Source organism: Motacilla alba, chromosome 9, assembly GCF_015832195.1.
Source record: "Motacilla alba alba isolate MOTALB_02 chromosome 9, Motacilla_alba_V1.0_pri, whole genome shotgun sequence".
In the NCBI taxonomy this organism is placed as follows: Eukaryota; Metazoa; Chordata; class Aves; order Passeriformes; family Motacillidae; genus Motacilla; species Motacilla alba.
The window spans coordinates 17,087,680-17,102,674 of NC_052024.1; the positions used below are offsets into that span (position 1 = coordinate 17,087,680).

General features: G+C 54.1%; 1 long non-coding RNA gene across 1 annotated transcript in view; it reads right to left on the reverse strand.

Moving 5' to 3' along the window:
- Positions 1 to 4,115: 4,115 nt before the first annotated feature.
- LOC119704725 overlaps positions 4,116 to 14,995 on the reverse strand; it is a 58,793-nt gene continuing 47,913 nt past the window's right edge. The window contains exons 2-3 of the long non-coding RNA XR_005258025.1: positions 7,514 to 7,624; positions 4,116 to 4,781 (exon numbers count right to left, since the gene is read on the reverse strand). This is a non-coding gene — a long non-coding RNA (uncharacterized LOC119704725). The remainder of the gene's footprint in view (positions 4,782 to 7,513; positions 7,625 to 14,995) is intronic.

Here is a 14,995-nt window from a genome sequence, read left to right on the forward strand (position 1 = left end):
GCACTTAATTTGCGGAGGAAGTCGCTCGGCATTAAGAAACCCTCCAGGCAGAGTCCGGACCCAGGGACACACATCCCATTATTTTCTCGTTTAAAAACCATCTCGGTGGTGAAGGGGGCTGCTCCCCCCAGGCTGGCGCTAACGGGGAGCCAGGGGGGAGCTGTGGAAGGGGGGAGCTGGCTCTGGAGGGGCAGGCATGTTTGGAGAGGGAGAGGGAGCTGAAATTAACCTTGGAAAGCATTCAAATTAGACTGTGTAATAAGAGACCCACTTCTCTGGGTAAATTTGTTAGGATTAGGGCTCACTGAGCTGTTGAGGAGAATTCAGCATGGCTCAGAGCCAGGACGAAATGAAGCTCCTGGCTTGGTCGGCTGCGGGAAAGTCCAGGCTAATGGGCTTTGGTTCAAACTTTGATAGGAAAAAAATCCAGGAACAAAGGCACTAATTCTTCCAAAAGCCCCAAAATCTCAGTTTATACATTTCTGTTTATGTTCATTCATAATAGATATACACAGCTGTTCTTATCATTCATATTCAAATTCCATATGCATCCTTAGCAGTTAGTACTCCTGCCTCAAAACGAAAAAAAATAAAAAAAGCCATGTGGAAGATTAAAGAAAACTGAAAAACAACCTGTCTTGGGGTGTGAATTCTCCCAGCATCTGTGTCTGAGCTCAGGTCCTTGCACTGGGGTCCAACCTCGGGCCAGAGGAGGAGCCCACTACAAGCATGGGCTGGACATTTTAAAAAGGGGCTTTTTTGAGTCTCTTTGTCACCTGCCACAGACCACCCATCTGCTGAGCTTTCTCTGCTCTGGGCAGTGAGGTGGCTGGCTGGGGTTCACCCTGTGTCACCAGTCCTGGCACCACCAGCATGCCCATGGCTTCCCCAGTGATATTCTGTACCTGGAGAGGAGGGGACGAGCCCGACCTGCTCCCCATGGGGGGACATTTGTGCTTACACTGCCCTGGGTGAACAGAAGGGACCTTCTCCAAATTCCATGGTTATAAGCTAAAAAAGCCCCAAACCAGCCAAAACCAAAACAATGATTTTATGTGATTTGATCTTTTCTTCTAAAAAATGTTCTCTATCTCACATTCCAGAGGATCTCTCCTTGCTTCCTTTAAAAATTATCCCTGGAGTAAGGACCAAAAGAAAAAAAACCCATTTCAATCTGGATATCTCACAGAATATTTGCATCTTAAACCTTATTTTTTGATCCCTGGAATTTGCTCTTACGGACAAATCTAGTGCTGTTGAGTAAAGCTCATTAGTAAGAACTATCTGCTAGAACGAGCAGCAGGGACATAGATAGCACAGATACTTGAAGTGTTGTCACTGGGTTTCAGAGTTAATCCTGCTGAGAAGTTCCCCTCTCAACTTGGAGCTGTTGTTCTGCACATCTATGACACTGCTATTGATTCTTAGGATTATTAGGGAAGGCTGAGACTCCATCCCTCCGCAGTGGATGTGTAACCTGTGGTACCTCAGCGCGGACGGCAGGAACAGCAGCAGTGGCGCCAGGCGGCTGCAACAGCCCCTGACCCTCCTCCTCCTCACCTCTGGCAGTGCCCAGGTGGGATGCAGGTTCTGGCACGGCAGGGATGTGGCCTGAGCCGTCCTGGGCAGCACTAACCCATGTTCCAGAGCCAGGAGGGGGGTGACACGCCCTGCGGAGCAGTGTGCTGCTGCTGTATTTACATTCCAGCGCAAATTGGCTTCTCCTCTGGTCTCTCAGGCGTCCTGTCCCCGTCCCCTCCTGCTGCGCGTTCCCCCGGCTGCCGCAGCCCCTCCGTCTGGTTGAAATATCCTTTAATCGGGAGCTCATGTCATCCGGCCACGGCAGAAGGGGAGCAGCAGCCCGGGGACAGGGGACAACTGGAGCACACCCAGACAGGGGCCGTGTCCCCCGGTGCTGTACCCAGCTCGGTCTGCAGCGCTGGGAGCGCACAGGCTTGTATCAGCACCTTCCCCTGCGTCATCCTCGACACCCAGGGACAGGTTTAACATCTGCCCAGGATGTGTCCCCCACTCAGGCAGAGTTTGGGGGCCTGTGAGACGTGAGGGGAGCCATCATCCCAAGATGGAAAGATCCCCTGTGGGCTGCAGAAGGCAGGCCAGAGGGGTAGAAAGCAGGCTCACCCAACCGTCTTTCGTTTCATGAACAAACACATGAAGACCTGGAAGCAATAAATCCAGAGCTTGGACTACAAAACCAAACACGGCTGCAGCTCCACCTTGGAATAGGAAAATGGGAGGAAGAGGGCAGCCACAAAGCCAGCTGAGGAGCACAGGCACCCCTCCTGAAACCACCAGGATGCTTTAAAGGGGCTGCTTCAGGGTGCTCTGGCTAAAAACGTGTTCCCAAAAAGCTGTATGGGCTGGTGCTTTTGTGCTGTCAGTCACTGTGCCCCAGGGATGCACAGAGCATTCTTGGAAGCAGCCTGGATTGGCAGGTCTCAGTGTGAGCCCTGTCCCTCACCCAGCTGGGAGCAACAGGAGCAGAGCCCAGGGGTGCAGGGGGTGCACTGGGAGCACAGGTACCCTCCGGGTGCACAGCATCACCCACACCCCACCCTCGAGGTGCCAGCCCGTGCAGCAGCCAGAGCCCCTCGGGGGCAGTGGGTCATGTGTGCTGTGCCAGTGGGTGCTGTCCTGGCTGCTGCCCCGATGTGGGGCTGCCCTGGGGGTGCTGCTGCGGGAGGGGGCTGCCCTGAGCTGCTCTGTGGGCAGGACACCCAGCCAGGCATTTCCCAGACTGGCTGTTTCCTGCCCATGGGTGCAGCGTGGCACCCAGTGGCCAGGATGGCTCCCACCTCACAGTGCTCCCTGGAAAAACAGCTGGGAGCTGTTTTTCACCCAGTACAGCTATCTCACTCCTGCTGCCACGTCCCCCACTGTCCCACTCCCGTCTTGCACCAGGAGCTGAGCATTTGTGTTGCTGGCCCTGCCAAGAACCTTGGGCTCACCTGCCCATGCAGAGGGAAGGACAGGTGTGTGCCCAGGCTGTCAGCATTGCCCCCAAACCAACAGAACTCACTTTAGGAATCCCTGATTCCCGTATAGCTGGGGACATCCCATCCTGGAGACTCGGGGAGTCCTGCTCCCATCGGGCTGGAGACCCAGGGAGGAAGAGGAGAAGAGGATGGAGAAGTGACAGCACAACCATTGGGCAACACCAGCCATTAGCGGGACCCCCAGCCAAGTCTGCACTTCCCTATCGTCAACCTGCAGTAATTCCAGCTTTTCCCACATCCCTGTCAGGTTCCAGAGCAGACTGGGTGCCCACCAGCTCCCTCCCCAGGACTGCACTCACCTGACTCGACGATCTTACAGGTGATCTTTTCCAACCCGGATGATTCTATTACTTCCCCTGGCAGCCGGGGAAGCTGCAGCAGCATCGGAGCTGCCTTCTCCTTTCAGCGTTCGGGCAAACTGCTATTTGTAAAACAAAGGTGAAAACATCAAATCAAATGGATGAGTCAGAGGAGAACTACAAAAAACGGGGAGCGCGGGGAAGGGGAGAAGCAGGATCTCCATCTCCCCTCCCACCTGCCAGCAGGCAGCGAGGCAGGCAGGGGAGCAGGCAGCCCCTCGCCTGCTGGCAGCCCATCACGGCTTCAAAGCGGGCGCAGATCGGATCTCGCAGCAGCCGGGGATGCACCGAGCAAGCGCTTAGCGGGGAAAGGAGATGGCTCCGATAAGCCAACGTGTGAACTCCCAGGTTTAAATTAACTAATGACTTCAGATGCTGCCGATAGTCTGCAGGGGATGGGGAGGAGTGATTTATGGGAGAAGATTAAACAGACTAATTAGGCCAGCTTTACCACTTAGGAGTTACCCAGCCAGGCTGGGGGCTGTGCCAAGGAGGACCCACTGTGCCCCAGCCTTGTGAGAAAGGATGGGAAGAGACTCCAGCCCCCCCCCGCCTCGGCCACCCCCCCCCCCCCCCCCCCCCTCAGCCACAGGTGCTCTGGCAGCCTCCTGACCCAGGAGCATCCCTGGATGCAGGAGATCCCACCGTGCACCCCAGCACTCGCCCACAGCTGCCTGCTCTCAGGTGCACACATGGGAGACTTGTGGACTCTCTTCTGCTGCATGACCTGAACCTCCCCAGGGCTTCCCAGCCAGAATGGAGGGTCCAGGGTCTGCTTGACCCCCACTGTTAGCACCAGGCACTAACATGGACCAGGCACCACAGCTGCCAGGTCTCTGGGGTGAAGGGCAAGGTGAACAGAACTCACACCAAGGTTCTTTCAAATCCCAGTTACATACATGCCAAGAATCAGTGATTTCCAGTGGCTGGGCAAGCACTGAGCTCAGCCTTACACTGCACCGACTCACTGCTCTCACGTGTAAGGAGCTGCCGTGGTCTCAGCCAGGAGAGCTTTTTATCACGTTATGGGAAAGCACTTGGAGTTTCCTTTTCCAGGAGCCCTGGATATAATAAAAAGACCTCCTCAGGCTTCAAAGCAGGAGGATTTTCATTGCTTCCTGGGCCAAGAACAAAGCACCATTGAGCACAGCCAACAGTTGTTGTCTCTGTCCCTTGATGTGCATCAAGCATCCCGTTCTCAGGCTTGGAGGGCTCGGTTCACAGGGATGGAGACAGGTTCATCCACAGCCGTTGCTCTGGACCAGGAACACTCTGAGACAGGTTTGCCCCTTAAATCATCCATAGCTTCACCATGAACTGCCAGGGTGGCCATGGGCAAGGCATGAGGAGCACTGGTGGCCTGACCCCAGGGCTGGCAACACTCCCCCATCCACTCACTCGGTACCTGCGAGACAACAGGGCGCTGCTGGAGTTCATAATGTGGTTTTCAGCAGGGATTGAATGCATGACTGTGTAAATAACACAGAGGTACCATGAAAACAGCTGTTTCCACGTTAAAATGGAAATTTAACAGAGTGACAAGCAGGACCTGCAGGGGATGCAGCATGGGCTTCCTCCAGGAACCCACACAAGTCGCAGCTTAGTGCTGGGGCACGAACTTCCCACCATGTCCAAAGCCCAGCCCTGGGGTGATGCTTGCGGAGAGCAGTTCAGGGAATTTCCTGCCCCTTGCCCTGGGGCACCCACAGAGAGCTGGAGCTTTCAGCCTCCAGCACTGTGACATGCCAGGGACAGGCAGCTGGGGACATTTCCCAGATGCCTTAGGAGAAACAGGAGTTCCTTGTCACTGCTATCGGCATGAAGCTCTTGGGCCCTTCCCCTGCCCACGCTGGCTCTGGGACGGGTTTCCTGGAGCTCTTTGTCATCAGTGCATGGGGACTGGCTGGGGAGGGCTCTGCCTGGCTTGGTGCCACCAGTCTCATTGCTGGAAATGAGGTTTTGGGAGAAGAAATTTCTGATGTCCCCATGGCTCCTGTGTGCAATGCAAAGAGCCAGGCCAAGCAAGGCTGTGGTGGTCTCATGAGCCCTTGCCTTCTCCCCACATCCCCTGCTGCCAGCCCATGCTCTGTTTTAACCACCTCACCCCACCTCCCTGAGAAACAATAAACCTCCATGTTTGTGCAGAGACAGGACAGTTCTCATGGGAAAAGAAAAAAAGGAATAAAAAGTTAGAGGAAAAAGCCTGGCCCACGATGTCCCACAAACACCACACCGTTGTGGCTGCCTGTGAGCTGCTTCAGCTGTGCACAGCATCACTGGCAAGAAATCACTCACTGCACAATATTTTTGTTTCCCCAAACCATTAATGAATTATTTAGGCATCTCTAGCAGTTACATGGAGAATGATCAACCGCCGCTCAGTGTGGGCTGTCTCAGTGCCTGCCAGGGAGCAGCTTTTGGGGAAAGCAGCCCCATTGTCATGATGCTCCACGTGCCTGAGCAGAGCCACGGCTCTGCAGAGCTCTCTGCAGTGCTGCCAGCAGGGCAAAGAACATCATCTCTCCCTACAAAGGCTACAGCCAGGAGTAGGAGCTTTGTTCCAGAGCTGGAAGAGTGAAGTTCACCTGCTCCGCCTCCCCCAGCCTGTTCCTCCCTGCGACGTGCTCCAGGCACCTGCCCAGTGCCAAAACCGTGGAGAAATTCAGCCCTGATTTGTAATGTGTGAAGGTAATCCAGTGCTGGAGCAAACTGCTGCACTGAGTCACAGCAAACCTTGGCTACCTGCTAATGAACCTGGGCCTGGGATGTCTGAAACCTGCAGAGAAAGCCCTGGCTGTGCAGACAGGAGAGCTCTGGCTGCTGCCGACTGCAGTCATGAAACTTCACGAGGGTGATGCCTGTCCCTGACAAAGCAGCCCCTGCCAACACACACATGTGCTCATTGACTCAGTGCAGCCTCCTGGAACAAGGTATCACTTGACATCCTGCACTAGCACTACCAGGCACCAGCTGGAGGCTCCTGAACCCAGGCAAGCACCAGGCAAGGAGATATTCCCAACTACTCCAAGAAATACCTGTAATCCTGCACAGAAATGCACCCAGTGTGGAGAAGTGAGGGGATAAAAGCACTCTCTAAGAAAACTTCAGAAGGACAAAAGTCCTTTCATAAAATCGCTCTTCCTTGCTGGAAAGGCTCATGGTGAGGATGGACTGCTGCTGCTCTGAAGGTGAGCACTGCCTTGCCTGGTGCCTCACTGCTGAAAGATGTGGGAGCTATTGGGAGAACCAGGGAGATGGTGCTGCCCTGCAGGCTGTAGGGCTCTCTGCTAAGTGTTTTAAAGCCAAAACACTAACAGCTAAGTGTTTTAAAGCCAAAATCACAGGAGGGGATGGGAAGCCCTGCTCCTGGCTGTCTCTTTTCTGTCAGTTTTCAGTCAACAGGCTACTGATGCCAGGGAGACACTGGTCCTTATGAATCACAAAGAAGCTCTCGGGGCTTTCAGCTCAACTCTAAAGCCTCTTCACCCCTTCCCTCTCTCACTCTCACGCCCAGTTTACAACCTCTGCCACAAACCCATCTTTAGGCTCATCCTGGACAGGCTGGTGGCTGCATGGGAGTCTGGGTGGGGGTCAGCCTCACCAGCAACCATGGATGTTGTCCCACAGCAGAGTCTGCATCCCTTCTGGCAGCCCCAGCCACGCATCTCTCCCAACACTTTGCCTTCTCCCCTTTCTCCAGCTAAGCCCCCTGCATGGCCTCAATTACTGGCAAAGGTTCCCATGGCTGTTCATGCCCTTCTCAGACCTGGGGACCATCACCTGCTTCCAGCTCCTGAATGATGTCCAAATTCTCTTGCTCATGGTTTCACAGCTGCCTGATGTCTCAGCCATCCCCAGCCTGCCTAGCTCATGGCATCTCCAGAACTCCATGAGCGTGGCATGCTCCTGGCCCAAGGTCCCCAGTCGGTCTTCTGTCTTCTGAATTATTTCCCCTGTACTGAAGGATGGGGCAGAAAGAGCTGAGGTGAGGTGAGGATGGATCTGGAATCCATGCAAGCCTGAGTCTGAGTATCAGTTCCTGGGTACTCAGACACTGCAATTCCAGAGGAGAGTCCCCTTCCCAGGGAAATCACTCAGCCCACTTTGGCTGCTTCTAGATTTGGCAGAGAACCTCACCTGGCCTCCATGGTTTGGGCAGTTAGACCTTCTCCGTACCCCACAGCTCCCCTGGCACCGGTTCCTCTGATGTCTCGGCACTGAGAGCTGAGAGCTGGAGGGAGGGACCCCCTGTAAATGAGAGGGAGTTTGCAGACATCACCGCAGCCCCAGCTTCCCCTCCCTCATCCCCAGCCCCACTGCGCGTCATGCGGCTCTCGTCTGCAGCGGGGCCCCAGACCAGAGAAACACACGCTTTTTGTCAAGGCTGGTCTCCTCATGTTTATTTCCCTTTGCCGTGGGAGCAATTTCCCCTTCCCACACAGGCAGCGCCGGCCGTGGCCGTATCAAACACGGCCGTGGGGATGGGGCCAGCCCTACCCCTGGCAGAGCCAGGCAGGGACGCGGGGCCGTATCTCATCCGCTGGCATGCAGCACGCAGCGCCTGCAGGAAACATATGTCACTGCTTAAACAGATCGTGAAAGCTTCAATCACTTCCTTATGGCGGAGCCGGGCTGCATTCATACCAGCAGCCAGCATCTCCTGTGCTTTTCCTGTGCCTGAGAGCAGCACTCGGCCCTGAGGGGTGCTCCCCTGCCTCGGCGCTCCCCTGTCCCCACGGACAGCTCCACAGGGAGCTGTGAAACACCATCCGGAAAAACAAACCGTTTCTTGTCAGCACCTTGATACCTCCCTGAGATGCTCCCCTCTGCCTGCAAACCTGCCCTGCAGGAAACTCAGGGGTGGAGCCCTCCCCAGATTCATAGTCCACCCCCAGGCTCCCTCCAGTGTACCTGCTGGGGGCACAGCTGCTGGGTTGGGGGCACCTGCGCTTGCTGGCAGCACATGGTCAGAGCCCAGAACAGTCTCACTCGTCCCCAACCCCTCACTGACCCTTGGGGCAGCCTTGGAGGAGTTCAGTGCATCTCATGAGCATCAGCTGTGTGTGGAGTATGGGATCCCCTAACTCTGCCTGTCCCCAAGGAGCTTCATACAAAGCTCTCCCGGGCTGTCCCTTGGAGCAATGTCCTTTGGAGGGATGTCAATCACACACTCTCTCCTGTCCCACTGATGGGATTCTGAAAGCTCCCAGTATCAATAAACCAGGCGGCCACATCTGGTCCCCAGGCCCATCCCCTGCAGCAGGGTCCAGGGCTGCCCAGAGGGTCCCTCCCCCCCAGACGTGGGTGGGTGTTGGTGAGAGGATGCATCATCACAGCGTCTCTACCCTTACACTCGGTTTTCTCCCGTGGGCTGGAAGTTGCTTTTTTTGGAAGAGATGCAGGCAGGAAATCTCACGTGGGCTTTGGTGATGAGACTGGCGGCTGCAGTCATCCAAGCCTGGCAGAAGGAGATGTTGGCAGCCAGGCCAGCCTGGCCATGGGTGCTGTTGTGATGGCAGACTACCTGCCAAAGAGCTCCCCCGGATTCTCTGCTGCCACCCTGCCTTGCCCAGGGATTCCCCTGTCTCCCCCCATCTCCCTGCAGTCTCCAGCCTCCTCCGCAACACCTCTTGCCTGGATGGAGGGGAGCACTTGACAATAACATCTTCCTTATGTGCCTGCAACAACAGCCAAAATCCTTGGCCTTTCCTGGGATTGCATTTCAGTCAAATGCCCACACCCTCACAAAAGGAAAGAGCAAGACAAGAGTGTTATTTCTACAAACACAGACACCCACAGAGCTCCTCGCCTGCTGGAAATGAGGGCACACAGGCTGGTGCCATGTCTGTGCAGCTCCCACCTCCCCAAGCTCTGCTCACCAAGACTTCACCTGGAACAGCCAGTTTGCTTAGGACAGTCCTCCTGCTCCCTGCTTGGAAGCAGCACCATTCCTGGAGCCTTGCCTGCTGCTCAGATCCAGCTCCCTACCGCGGGATCACGTTTGCTTACCCAAAGCACCTTCTTGCTTGTGAAGGACAAGAACCAAATCCCAGCTCGATCTCACCCGTGTGATCCTCCTGGGTGCCTCTGCTCCAGGACCACGCGCTGTGTTAGCAGCCCTGGTTCTGTCAGTATTGGCAAATCCAATCCCAGCCAGAGCGGTGCCTCCCGCTCATTAGGGAAGGGAGTAGTACCTGACAGAACTCTCCCTACCCACCTCTGCAAGCCACCCTTGGGACGCTGTGCAACGCATGTGGCAGCAAACCCGTCCCCTGTGTGGCCGCAGTCTTGCCTGAGAGATTGGAGCCACCAGGGCTCTGCCAGATCCTGTGCCTGCCCCAGGCAAGAGGTGGGGTGGCTGCAGTCCTATTTCAGTGCTGCACACCCATCCCCTACCCAGCAACCCTCAGGGTCGGGTTTGCCTCCCACCCACTTCTGCTGCTTTGGTGGGGCAGCAGGAGTGGAGCAGCCACCTTCCCAGCAGAAAGGAGTTGGTGGAGGATTGTTCAAAGGCACGAGACAGCTCACATGGCCAGTTCCTGCCATGCTGATTGATGTTCCTGAGGAACACAACTTCAGTCCAGTTCATCTGCTCCCTTTTATTTCCTGCACCTGGGAGCCATCTCCCTGCCACTGCAATTCTTGTGTATCAGTATCAAGTTCTTGGCTACACAGCTAATTCGTACAAATTAAACCAATTTTAAGGGGAAGAGGAGGCGCAGATTCACTCCCCATAAACATTTTGCTATGTGGTCTACAACCTGCTCAAACCACAGAACTCCTCATGGTTGTAAACAACTCCCAATTGCTGGTTCCCAGCCTGTGTCTCCAAAAACATTTTCGGGCGGGACCCTCCATCCCTCCCCATCTGCCCACAGCTCCAGTCCCTGGAATTTACCAACACTTAAAAATATTTTACACATCCCTGTAAAATCACACACATTTAAAGCCAGTTAAGGCCTGAATTATATTTTAAGATGTTGTCCAATTTGTAAGCATCATAAAAACCTGAAATAAGTTATCGCAGAAATAACCACAGGGAAATTACTGTCCCAGCTTGCAGCTGGGGAGGCCGTGACCCTGGAGCAGGAGCAAGCAGCTCTTGCTGTGGCTAATGCAGCCAGTGAGTGGGAGAGCTGCTTGCACTTTTGGGGGATCTATTTTAACCATCAGCTTTGCCATAACCCCGGGCAGCTTTAGGGCAGCCATTACACAGCTCACCTTCTGCTACCAGAGCTTCATTTTAATCCGGGCACAAATTTGTTAACAGCACAGGAGAGCCCAGTCACACTTCACCAGGGAACTCCATGGGTGCTTGAGGGAGGAAGAGATGGGGAGTTCAGGGAGGTGGGTGGCAGGACAATCCACTGATCCCGACCTGTGTGGAAGCATGGAAGGAAGCACAACTTTGCTGACAGGTTTTTTTCCCCAAAAGTATTACCCAGTGAGTCATGCTGGAGGTAATTATGCCCATGCAAAAAACTTTCCTGCCAAACCATACCGAGGGTCAGTCTCATGTTTCGTGTTTGATCAACCTGGTAGGGGCTGGTGAGGGAGACTGCAGACCCTCAGCAGCACTAAGCACCAGCAGGCACACAAAATGGCTTCTGCCTCCCAAATCTCCATCCCTGCAAGGGATGCCCTCTGCTACATGACCATTTTCTCCATCTTGCTTCCTTTCCAGTCATCATCCTGCTACATCTTGATTTTCCTCTGAAATCCTCTTGGTTTTGCTGCCAATTTCCAGGGAGGGAAAGCCACCGCAGAGTAGGATGCACCAGCATTCCTGGCACAGGAAGGCCTCACTGGGTTCCCAGTCACACTGAGGGTCTCCAGGGACACATCTGGGCCACTGGCTTCCCACCACCTCCATTCTGGCTTTGAACATGATGGGTGTGCACAAAAGGTGGGCCATGAAGTTAGAGTGCCCAGAGAAAGACAAGGAGCAGGACTCGTGTCTCAGAGAGAGCTGCTCCTCTGCGTGGTGGGAGCAGCCGGACGCCTTCCCCATGTTTTGCACTCTCCATCTGTCTCCAATGGAAGGCAGGAGCCCAGCCTGGAAATGCGCTGATTCTTTCCAGAGCTGCAAAAAGAAGCTTTTTCATCCCAAGGACGCAGGCTGCTCTGCAAGCTGCCCTTCTGCCTCCCTAAACTCCGACCAGATTTCACACCGAGCCTTCAAAGGGAAGGAGCTGGAGCAGCATCCCCGGCAGGCAGCGCAGTGGGGACTGGCCAGCTGAGCCCCCCAGGGGTTCCATGGGGCCACCGTCCCCAGGGCAGGGCAACAAGTTCTCATGGCAGAAAGGTGTTAACGAAGGCCAAGCAAGCAGGCTGCGGCTCAGCTGCTGGCAGGGAATCAGAGAGCCCAGGTCTGTTTTGCTGCCAGGTTATCAGTGGATCCATCAAGGGATGCCTTCAAGACGCCAAATCTATCAGCTCTCCCATATGGATGCCATCCACACTGAGCCATTTCCTGCCTAATCGGTATCAGCCCTGCTCCTCCCTCCCCAAAAATTGCTCTTTACAGCCTGCTGCAACTCTACAAATATTTTTACAACAGGTAAAAAAGGCACGGAACGCATCCCCACCCCCAGCCCAAGCCTCCCTGGAGGCATTCGCTGTGCACCACCACAACAGGGATGCAGGTGCAGGAAGAAATCCCTGGGGTCCAACATTACTTTGCGCTCTGAATTTTGACTGTGGGTCTGCAAATGCCCCGGTGGGTGTTGAAGGCGTTGTAGGTACCCAGGAATAGGGATGCAGGTGACAGGGGCTGGACAGGACCTCCCTGGGTGCCAGGGCAGAGCCCCAGCCAGGGTGTGCCTTATTTACCAGCAGAGAGGAGTTTACCTCGCGAAGGTTTCTGTGCCTGATAGCCTGGGATTATTTTGTCTTTCATGTGGTCTCTAATGAAAGGGAGTCTGGAACAGATGCAGATTTGAAAGAAAAGAGGAGGAGGAAATTTCTTAGCATAGGGTTTCGGTTCCCCTGCCTATAAACAGTGCTGACAGCGAGAGGCGGCAGTGATAAACACGTCGATAAGAGCCCAGCTAGACAGGTAATCTGCACAAAAGGTCTGTCTGGAGAAGTTTAGGCAAAAGTCGCCACACGCTGTTTAAAAAACACAAAACCTCAAGCCCTGGCCGGTGTGAGCGGTTGCACCAGGGAATTCCCCCTGCTGCTTGGGCACGGGGTACCCCCAGGTAGGAGGGGGGTTACCCCATTACTAAACATGGTTGGTTTTCCTGCCTGGCAGCTGTGGGAATTCCCAGCAGAGGGGTTGTTCCCAGCAAATGCACTTGGCGTTCCCTCCACAGCCCCAAAACCATCTCACTTCCTCGTCTGATGAGCTGTCACATATTCTTAGAGTTAAATGTCTTCAGTGCGCAGTATTCAGGGAAATAATTCCTCCTGTTTAAAGATTCATGGGCATAGGTGTTGGAGAGAAAAACAGCAGTTTTCCCTTCCTTGTGGTCAGGAATTTCTGCAGAGCAGGATTGTTTTTGATAACAATGAACAGCGTCTTGGCCCAAGGATCATCCCACTGGTGATACCATTTCCAGGGTCCCAGGAAAGGGACCATAAATCCTAAGGCCTTGAATAAAGAGCATAAATGTTTTAAGGCAGGAGCAGCAGGTATAAATTGGGCAGAAATTTATAAAAGCCACAGAAAATACATCCCTGCCACACGAGCAGCATAAGCCTTACACAACAGCCAGGATGATTCACGGGAGCGGAGAGGCATGAATCACCCGAGGTGGGTGAAACAGGTTTTTACCCTGTACCTGTAATGCAGAGCCAGCCCAGCTTCGGCAGGGATCTTATCAGCCCCATCCTGCTCCCTCGGCACTGCTGCGTGACTTGACTTGCCGGCACTGGCATCACCGGGGTGTGATGGGAAGAGCCAGGGCAGGCTGAGGTGCTGTAGGAGAGCCAAGGAGGGTTTCTTTTAGACCACCTGATGCCTAGCAGGGATAGCAGAGAGATGCCCATTATTTTCAGGTGATAACAACGAAATATTTCTACAAAGAGCCGTGCCAAAGGAGCAGAAATAGTATGAGTCTGGCCAGCACAAAGCTTCTGAAGTTGAAAGCGAAATACCCGAAGGCTCTGATGGCTCTCACTTGCCAAGTGACCTGGCTGCTAACAAAAGAGCCAGTGAGGGAAATAGCCTGCTCTCTGGCAGGCATGGAGACATGACTCTCTTTAGGGCTGTGGGAACTGAATTGGTGGTTAGAGATGAAGGTGCTCATAAGAAGCTGAATTTTAAAACCTGTAAATTAACTAAGTAAGAAAGTAGCAAGCAGTCCTGGCTTCCTGAAAGGGGTTCATGTTATCTATCTGCTGGGATGCGTTCTTCCATTGTCAGGAGGGCAAACTAAGGAGAACTACTTGACATAATATGTTTGGGGTTTCAGAGCTCTTTGACAAGGGTCCCTTACGAGAGACTATTAAGGGAATTAAACGCCTGCAAAGCAAATGGAAAAAGTAACACTAATGGTTGGAAGCAAAGAGGCAAAACAGCATATATTAATGAGGGCTACCTTCCAGAAGGCTCTATGGTACCCATGGGGAGGCTCCCCAAGTTTTTGTGTCAATACCACGGGTGTTAAAGAGATGCCTTAATGATCTGGAAAAGGAGAATGAAAAATGTCATAAGAAAAACCTGGCAGAGGACCCAAACTGCACAGAGTGTTCGGAACAAGCGAAGGCTACAGGGAACTTCAAAAGGCCTGAAAAGAGCTTGATGGATGGGCCAGTCAATGGCGGATGAAATCCAAAGTAGACAAATGCATAGTCATGCACGCTGCGAGGAACAGGCCCCACTAATTCAAACAGAATGTTAAAGCACAAAGGAACAGGAGAGATAACAGGGGAACGCTCTGGTGCCAGTACCTCCATCGATGGCACCCCCTCATAGAAATCCCTCTTGCAGTGGGGTTAGAGGGTGCCATGCTCAGCCCTGGAGGCTTCACTTTGGTAGAGGCACTTTTCAGACTCACTTTCCCCTATAGGAGCCATGGGGCTGCACAGGCACGGAGGAACCCTGCCCATGGTCAGGCATGGGGATCAGTACAGATGAACGAGGTCTGTCAGGTGAGGTTAAGCACCTCCTCTGTCAGGAAACGCTGAGTAAGAGCCTGATTTTGCAGGCTGGGATTGCCCTCAGAGGGGCTCCTCATCTCCCAGGGGAAGAGTCCAATGAGGCCTGCCAGGAGTTTATCCAGCTGAATAACCTGACAGCAAGGTAAGGTGAAATACTGTGTCACTGCCCCCCGCAGGGATCAGCCATCCCAGAGGATAGGTGCTCTGAAGCAGGCTGGGAAGGTGGGAAGTCCCACAGGGAGCCCAGGTTCAACGGGATCTGCCGGTCTGGTGAGGTCCACATGGTGCCTGACCCCGATGCTGCCACTCTCCTGGGACTGGGTGAGCTGCTTCTTTGCTCAGCTGGGGATGGCCCCAGCTCCCTGCTTCTCCCCTCTTTCTGGTGCTGCCCAAACCAGCAGAGGAACTGTGGAGCTGGGGCTGGACTTCATCAGCATTAACAGGTCCCATCAGCGGGTGCTCGGAAGTGAAAAAGATCTAAGATGCCTTTGAAAGAGGTGCAGATGTTGAGAG